A 9,582-nucleotide genomic window follows, 5' to 3' on the forward strand; every position below is an offset into this window, starting at 1 on the left:
GATCTCACTCTCGACTCTGATCTCACTCTCGACTCTGATCTCCTTCTCGACTCTGATCTCACCCTCGACTCTGATCTCACCCTCGAATCTGATCTCACTCTGCACTCTGAACTCACTCTCGACTCTGATCTCACCCTCGAATCTGATCTCACTCTTGACTCTGATCTCACTCTGCACTCTGATCTCACTCTGCACTCTGATCTCACTCTCGACTCTGATCTCACTCTGCACTCTGACCTCACCCTCGAATCTGATCTCACTCTGCACTCTGAACTCACCCTCGATTCTGATCTCACCCTCGAATCTGATCTCACTCTTGACTCTGATCTCACCCTCGACTCTGATCTCACTCTCGACTCTGATCTCACCCTCGAATCTGATCTCATTCTCGACTCTGATCTCACTCTCGACTCTGATCTCACCCTCGAATCTGATCTCATTCTCGACTCTGATCTCACCCTCGACTTTGATCTCACCCTCGAATCTGATCTCACTCTGCACTCTGATCTCACTCTCGACTCTGATCTCACCCTCGACTCTGATCTCACTCTGCACTCTGATCTCACTCTCGACTCTGATCTCACCCTCGACTCTGATCTCACTCTGCACTCTGATCTCACTCTCGACTCTGATCTCGCCCTCGTCTATGATCTCACCCTCGACTATGATCTAACTCTCGACTCTGATCTCACCCTCGACTCTGATCTCAATCTCGACTCTGATCTCACTCTCGACTCTGATCTCACTCTCGATTCTGATCTCACTCTTGACTCTGATCTCACTCTCGACTCTGATCTCACGCTCGAATCTGATCTCACTCTGCACTCTGATCTCGCCCTCGATTCTGATCTCACTCTGCACTCTGATCTCACACACGACTCTGATCTCACCCTCGACTCTGATCTCACCCTCGACTCTGATCTCACTCTCGACTCTGATCTCACCATCGACTCTGATCTCACTCTGCACTCTGATCTTGCCCTCGATTCTGATCTCACTCTGCACTCTGATCTCACACACGACTCTGAACTCACCCTCCACTCTGATCTCACTCTGCACTCTGATCTCACACACGACTCTGCACTCACCCTTCACTCTGATCTCACTCGGCACTCTGATCTCACCCTCGACTCTGATCTCACCCTCGACTCTGATCTCACTCTGCACTCTGATCTCACTCTCGACTCTGATCTCACTCTGCACTCTGATCTCACCCTCCACTCTGATCTCACTCTGCACTCTGATCTCACTCTCGACTCTGATCTCACCCTCAACTCTGATCTCACTCTCGACTCTGATCTCACCCTCGACTCTGATCTCACCCTCCACTCTGATCTCACTCTCGACTCTGATCTCACCCTCCACTCTGATCTCACTCTGCACTCTGATCTCACTCTCGACTCTGATCTCACCCTCGACTCTGATCTCACTCTCAACTCTGATCTCACTCTGCAGTCCTCACTTCCTCCCTTTTCAATGTTGTGGCCATTTCGGAGACATGGTTAGGGCAGGAACAGGAATGGTTATTGCAGGTTCCAGGGTTTAGATGTTTTAGTAAGAACAGAGAAAATGTTAAAGAGGGGAAAGTGTGGCATTGTTAGTCAAGGACAGTGTTATAGTGTCAGAAAGGACATTTGAGGACTCATCCACTGAGCTAGTATGGGCAAAGGTTAGAAATAGGAAATGATAGGTCCCCCTGTTGTGAGTTTTCTATCAGCTTCTGAATTGTTCCAGAGATGTAGAGGAAAGGATAGCAAAGATGATTCTTAGTAGGAGTGAGAGAGACAAGGTAGTTGTTATGGGGGTCTTTACTTCACAAATATTGACTGGAAATACTGTAGTTCAATTACGTTTGATGGGCCAGTTTTTTTCCAATGTGCGCAGGATGGTTTCCAGACATAATATGTAGACAGGCCAACAAGGGGCAAAGCCACATTAGATTTGGTACTGGGTAATAGAACATAGAACATTCCAGCGCAGTACAGGTCCGTCAGCCCTCGATGTTGCGCTGACCTATGGAAACAATCTGAAGCCCACCTAACCTACACTTTTCCATTCCCGTCCATGTGCCAATCCAATGACAATTTAAATGCCCTTAAAGTTGGCAAATCTACTCTGCTGCAGGCAGTGCGTTCCACACCCCTACTACTCTCTGAGTAAAGAAACTATCTCCGACATCTGTCCTATATCTATCACCCCTCAATTTAAAGCCATGTCCCCTCATGTTAGCCATCACCATTCCAAGGTAAAAGGCTCTCCCTGTCCACCCTATCAAACCCTCTGATTATCTTATGAATCGATTAAGTCAACTCTCAACCTTCTTCTATCTAACAAAAATAGCCTCAAGTCCCTCAGCCTTTCCTCGTAAGACCTTCCCTCCACACCAGGTAACATCTTAGCAAATCTCCTCTGAACCCTTTCCAAAGTTTCCACATTCTTCCTATAATACGGTGACCAGAACTGTGCGCAATACTCCAAGTGTGGCCACACCAGAGTTTTGTACAGCTGCAGCATGACCTCATGGCTCCGAAACTCAATTCCTCTACCAATAAAAGCTAACACACCATTTGCCTTCTTAACAACCCTATCAACCTGGGTGTTAACTTTCAAGGATCTATGTACCTGGACACCGAGATCTCTCTGCTCATCTACACTACCAAGAATCTTACCATTAGCCCCAGTACTCTGCATTCCTGTTACTCCTTCCACAGTGAATCACCTCACACTTTTCCACATTAAACTCCATTTGCCACCTCTCAGCCTAGCTCTGCAGCTCATCTATGTCTCTCTGTAATCAACCACATTCTTTGCCACAACTCCACCGACCTTGGTGTCATCTGCAAATTTACTAACCCACCCTTCTATGCCCTCATCCAGGTCATTTATAAAAATGACAAATAGCAGTGGACCCAAAACAGATCCTTGCTATACCCCACTAGTAACTGACCTCCACAATGAATATTTCTCATCAACCATCACCCTCTGTCTTCTTTCAGCTCGCCAATTTCTGATCCAAACCGCTAAATCACTCTCAATCCTATGCCTCAGTATTTTTTGCAATAGCCTGTTATGGGAAATATTGATAGATTTTGTGGATAGTGCAGAAGGAGGTTACAGAGGGACATAAGCTGCAGAGCTGGGTTAAGAGATGGCAAATGGAGTTTATGCAGAAAAGTGTGAGATGATTCACTTTAGAAGGAATAACAGGAATGCAGAGTACAGGGCCAATGTTAAGATTCTTGGTAGTTCAGATGAGCAGAGAGATCTTGGTGTCCATGTACACAGATCTCTGAAAGTTACCACCCTGGTTGATAGTCTTGTTAAGAAGGCATACAGTGTGTTAGCTTTTATTGGTAGAGGGATTGAGATCTGGAACCATGAGATCATGCTGCAGCTGTACAAAACTCTGGTGTGGTCACATTTGGAGTATTGCCTGCAGTTCTGGTCACCGTATTATAGGAAGGATGTGGAAGCTTTGGAAAGGGTTCAGAGGAGATTTGCTAAGATGTTGCCTGGTGTGGAGGGAAGGTCTTACGAGGAAATGCTGAGGGACTTGAGGCTGTTTTCATTAGAGAGAAGAAGGTTGAGAGGTGACTTAATTGAGACATATAAGATAATCAGAGGGTCAGGTAGAGTGGACAGGGAGAGCCTTTTTCCTCAGATCGTGATGGCTAGCACGAAGAGATAGCTTTAAATTGAGGGGTGATAGATATAGAACAAATGTCAGAGTAGTCTCTTTACTCAGAGTAGTAGAGGAGCGGAATGCTCTGCCTGCAATAGTAGTAGACTCACCAACTTTAAGGGCATTTAAATGGTCTTAAATGGATAAACATATGGACGAGAATGGAATAGTGTGGGTTAGATAGGCTTCTGGTTGGTTCCACAGGTCAGCACAACATCGAGGGCCGAAGGGCCTGTCCTGCGCTGGAATTTTCTATGTTCTATGGTATCCTTTTAAATTGATAACGCAGATTATCCATATGATATTCTCAAAATACACAATCTCCTGATGTTATCATTGTTAAATATTCAGCATTTTTACATTAGTGCCTCTTATTTCATTGAGATTTCAAGTTATCATTTTTTTACCTTTTTTATCATTGTTCTGTATGCCCATTTCTTTGTTATAGAACGGTATAAACATGTCTTCCACAACTCACACACACCCTAACTTAACCCCCACGGTCTTCTAGTCTACTGCTGAGCACCACATCTTTCTGAAACAATGTCCAGTGACCTCCTTTTCAATTCGAAGTCGAAGAACAGGTCGCCAAGACAAACAGTGATGGACCCAATCGAGTCATCAGACAACTAGGGCAGGTACTACTGGTAGTAAGGTAGTGGGGAAGCTATGGTTGATTTTTCTCCCTTTCCTTAGCCCCATGAGGAGATCGGACTGTACTGATATATCTACATATCTGAGTCTAACTACTGACACCTTCCTCAATCTCTGGCATTCAAGATCGCACTGGGAAAGAATAATTTATAAATCAGTTCGTCAGGGGGTCAATGGTTACAGGGACAATGGGATTGAGAATCAGCTATGATGGAATGGCAGAGTAGACTCAATGGGCCAAATGGCCTAATTCTGTTCCTATATGTTATGGTCTTATTGTCTATGGAAACAGAAGAAATTCTTTCCTATGTTTGATTAAGCTTTTGCAACTTATTCAGCAACAACCTGCATTTATAAAGGGCCCAACAACATCCTAAAGTATTTCACAGAACAATGCTTACTCAAAATCAGCATTGACCCAAATTCTCATCATGGGAATCTGAGACCAGGCACTTGGATCAAGAGGAAGAAATATCTTCCTGGAGCAAAGCAAGGCCCTCAGCTTTAGAAGGATCTTTGTAACATGAAGGCCATGACAGGAGAAGGCACAGTCACCAACAGGGCATCAATTTAAACCCAAGACATGTGAGAGGCCACAATAGGGCAGCAGAGTTTTCAGAAGGTTCCAGGGTTAGAGATTACACACTGGGTGGGTGGATTTGATGGAGGTGAGGGTTAGTGGAGAGTTTGCAGGAGCCCCTACACCGCCTTTTTTAAGGAAGGTCCTTGATTGGCTTGCCAATTATTAGGCTGTTCCCTAGGTCAAAGTGCACCATGAGGGTAGAGTTCCCAACTGCCAGTTGAACAGATACCATCAAATCTTCCATATTCAACAGTATCACCAAGAACACAGTGGCCACTGCCCAGTACCACAGCCACCAGGCCGAGGATCGAGGAGGTGCGAAAGCACAAATAATGACAATGGGGGTCATGGGGGAGGGGCAGTCACAGGGGTAGGGAACAAAAGGGTCAGCAGCAAGGTCATGTGTGGCTTTCAGTGGCTCCCTTTCTTGATGCTAGGTCCATCAGTCAATACTGAGTTCCTTTTGAACAAAGGACGTCCCTGGTAATTTGTGAAGCAATCCTGCACGGGTTTGTTTGTCATCCTCCTCACTCTGTCCCACAGTGACACAGTCCCACTGAGGCTCCTCTGTGACCAATCCAGAGCCTCCATTGGTAGCCAGGAAGGTAGGCCATCGCTGGGTCTGCCCAGCATGCAGTTGGTCAGTGTTGAGATGGAAAGATGGAGGGGCCTTTACCTGTCACCCTCCTCACAATCTCTCACCTTCAGAGTGATGTCATTTTTAAAAAGCTCAATGTGTAAATGAGCCCAATAGTTCGAGGTTGTCATGATGACAGGCTGGTCTGCGTTGTCACGCTAACAGCACAGACTGTGTCTCAAGGTGCTTATGTACCAGACTGATTCATTTAGCTGTAAATAAACCCACCAGAGATCTTCACATTAACAGATCCACATATTATATCTCTTACAATGAGACAATGCGAGAATATTGTTACACGGCTGATTTAATGTCCCCACTGACAACGTTCACCACATTGGACTGCATTATAGGCCACCCAGGGAGGAGGTGAAGGCATTTTTAAACCAGTAACAAAACTTTTATTTCTCATTGTTTAACTTATCTCTCCTTAATCACATTGAAATTGCAAAACTTGAATATTGCTGAAAAGTGAGACATTTTGTCAAAGCTTTTTATCTTACACTCATCAAGAACGATCAACAACTTACACCCCAGCGCAAGAGGGTAAAGATTGTAAAATTCTTCAGCTTGTCCTGATGAGGCCAAGACAAAATGTGGCAGTAACATCTCTCTCATTTCAGCAAGGCTCTTTGGTTAATTCTTAATGTTTTATCTTTTTGCTAAGTCAACATTCAAGATTTACACATGCAGACAGATCTCCCAGTGCCACCTGGAGTGTCCTGGGGTTTTCATTGCCTGAACACCTGTCTCTATCCACTCTAACTCTTCGCCCCAACTACTAATCACATAAGATTCCAGTGTGGTTAAACCCTATCTTCCAAAGTTGACTAGAAAGTGAACATTATTCCATTGGGGTTCGACCAACAGCATGTGGACTGCAGCAGGTCCAAGACAGCTTCGCACCCCCTTCTCAAGGGCAGTTAGGCTCAGGAAATAAACACTGACCCAGTCAGTGATACCCATGTCCCAGGAGTAAATAAATACAAAGTGTTTCTTGTATGTTTGCCTTCATTTACTTGGGGCATTGAGTACAAAAATTAGCAAGATATGTTGCAGCTGTACAGAACTTTAGTTTGGCCACATTTGGAAAATTGTGGATAGTTCTGTTGCCACACTCCCAGAAGGATGTGATGATTTTGCAGAGGGTATAGAAATGGTTTACCAGGGTATTAGCTATGAGATGAAACTGAACAAACTTGGTTTCTTTTCACTTGATTATCAAAAGCTGATGTGCGACTAGGTAGAAGCTTGCAAAATTATTAAAGGCTTGGATGAAATAGATAGAGTCTTTATCCCAGGGTAGGTCTGTCAGTTACCAGGGGACAGATAGATAGAGTCTTTATCCCAGGGTAGGTCTGTCAGTTACCAGGGGACACAGGTGTAAGGTTAAAAGGGGGAAAGTTTAAAGATGTGAGAAGGCACTTTTTTCTATGTAGAGGGTGGTAAGTGCCTGGAGTGCTCTGCCATAGGAGGTGGTGGAGGTGGAGACAGTGGTACACATGGGTTAGTGGTTAGCACTGCTGCCTCTCAGTGCCAGGGACTCGGGTTTGATTCCAGCCTCAGGCGATTCTCTGTGTGGAGTTTGCACATTCTCCCCGTGGCTGCATGCTTTTCGTCTGGGTGCTGCATGTTCCTCCCACAATCCAAAGATATGCCTATCGGTGCCCAGGGATGTGCAGGCTATGGAGATTAGCCATGGGAAATGCAGGGCTATACGGATAGGGTGGGTCTGGGTGGGATGCTCTTCAGAGGGTTGGTGTGGATGTGATGGCTTGATAGGCCTGCTTCCCCTCTGGAGGGACTCTCTGATCTATGAATACAAGTACAAGGTTTAAGAGGCACCTTGACAGATACATGAACAAGCAGGAAAAAGAGGGATACTGATCATGAAAAGGCAAAAGATTTTAAGTTTAGAAAGGCATCATGTATCATCACAAACTTGGTGAGTCCAAGGTCCTGTTCATGTCTTTATGGTGTAGTGATAGTGTCACTATCTCTGAGACAGGGGACCTGGGTTCAAGTCCCTCCTGCTCCAGAAATGTGTAATAACATCTCTGAACAAGTTGATTAGAAATTACCTAGAAAGTGAAAAGGACTTTCATCACTGGATTGGTGCGAATGAGTCTAGTAGGACTCTGCTTCAGAAATCAATGTTGACTCTGCTTTCTCTCTGCAGATGCTGCCAGACCTGCTGAGTTTTTCCAGCACTTTCTATGTTTGTTGCTCATTTGAATCAATCTTGTGACATTTTCGCACTCATTTCTTGGTTGGAAGCAGTCTAGGGATCACTAGAGTTGATCTCTTGATGATTTATTCCACAATAATGTCTACAATCTGTACAGAAACAGCCAGCATTTCCACTGAGCAGGTTAATTGGAACATGGGTTAGTTAGTATGTGGGGAAGTGCAATTAATTCTTTTATACCTCAAGTACAGTTGTTAAACTCTGTGTAATCACAGCACCTACCACATGTCTGCACTCATTAGAGTTAGTCTGTTGTTATGCCTACATACATAAAAGTGAAAAAGACACTTCTTCCCCCAACCCACTTTCTTCTCTTCCAGCTCAGAGATAGGGTCATAGAGATGTACAGCATGGAAACAGACCCTTCGGTCCAACCTGTCCATGCCGACCAGCCCCTCTCACCCTAAACCTATGCCCTCTAGTTCTGGACTCCCCCACCCCAGGGAAAAGACTTTGTCTATTTACCCTATCCATGGCCCTCATAATTTTGTAAACCTCTGTAAGGTCACCCTCACCCTCCGACACTCCAGGGAAAACAGCCCCAGCTTGTTCAGCCTCTCCTTATAGCTCAAATCCTCCAACCTTGGCAACATCCTTGTAAATCTTTTCTGAACCCTTTCAAGTTTCACAACATCTTTCCGATAGGGACAGTGGCGCACCGTCCCTGGGTGGTTTCAAACCACCAACCTTTCGGTTAACAGCCGAATGCGCTGACCAATTGTGCCACAGAGATCTCAACTTGGTCTTTTAAATCTGTTGACTTCTTCAAATTTGTGTTTAGCAACATGTCGGGTCCTGAAAGGGCATGCAGAAGGTTCGTGGCATTACAAGTACCATGAAATCTGAATTTATGCATTTACTCAAAACTGAATAGAGTTGGACTGTTTTGATCAGGGAGGAACTGATGTGGATGGTGGTACAGTTTGGATGCTGCACTCAAATGAGAGGTATCCCATAACTAGAATCATGGGGATGCTGAACCTCACCAGGAAGAAAAATGTTACTTATCTGCACTACTCCCTCCCCAAACCCCACCCTCCCAAATCCCCACCCTCCACAATCTGCACGTGACCCTTTGTCACTTTTTGGGATTTCTGATCTTCCTGTGTAATTATTTACAGCAATTCTGCTTCAATTTTAAAATGCAAAGATGTGTTCATTCCTTTTCAAATATTATTATAGAATCTGTTCCCACCATTCTTTTCAGATGCTGCATTCCAATCACATCAACATCATGCATAACAAAGTAACCTCCTCATCTCACATCAGGTTGATTTTTCAGTGATGTCTGCAGACTGGTCACTGACCGTTCTGCCTCTGGAAGCAACGTCTCTTTCCTCGGTCTAGCAGAAATGAGCCAACCTCAAGGTGCTGACAGGTTTGTGTGAAGCATATTGTCGGCGCTGTACGGATACCTCTCAGATTTGAAGTCGAGCATCAGCTTAATACTGATGGCCAGACACAGCTGTCCCTGGGGTTTGAAAGAGCAGAATAAAGCAGTAACATCCCCTTGAACAATTCAACCTGTGTATATTTATAAAGGTGAAGCAGTGGTTAGTCTCCCTGATTTTTGGTAATCCTGTCTGGGAATATGTTTGTCTGAGCATTATCAAGGATAATTTTCGAGTGTGGTTGTTGAGTAAACCCATTCAGATAGCTGTCACTGGTCTGCAACATTCATAATGATGTGGGAAATAAACCATTCCTTGGGAAGTGACAAACAGGGATTGACTTATACACTTAATGGTGGGGTCCTGGGGAGTGTTGCTGAACAAAGA

The 9,582-nt window shown here is 44.8% G+C and overlaps 1 non-coding gene across 1 annotated transcript; it reads right to left on the reverse strand.

Annotated features, from left to right (window-relative positions):
- Positions 1-8,463: 8,463 nt before the first annotated feature.
- trnan-guu lies at positions 8,464-8,537 on the reverse strand. Its single transcript has one exon. It is a non-coding gene; the product is annotated as a tRNA-Asn (tRNA).
- Positions 8,538-9,582: the final 1,045 nt, after the last annotated feature.

The sequence above is a fragment of the Chiloscyllium plagiosum genome, chromosome 22 (genome assembly GCF_004010195.1).
Source record: "Chiloscyllium plagiosum isolate BGI_BamShark_2017 chromosome 22, ASM401019v2, whole genome shotgun sequence".
NCBI classification, from domain to species: Eukaryota; Metazoa; Chordata; class Chondrichthyes; order Orectolobiformes; family Hemiscylliidae; genus Chiloscyllium; species Chiloscyllium plagiosum.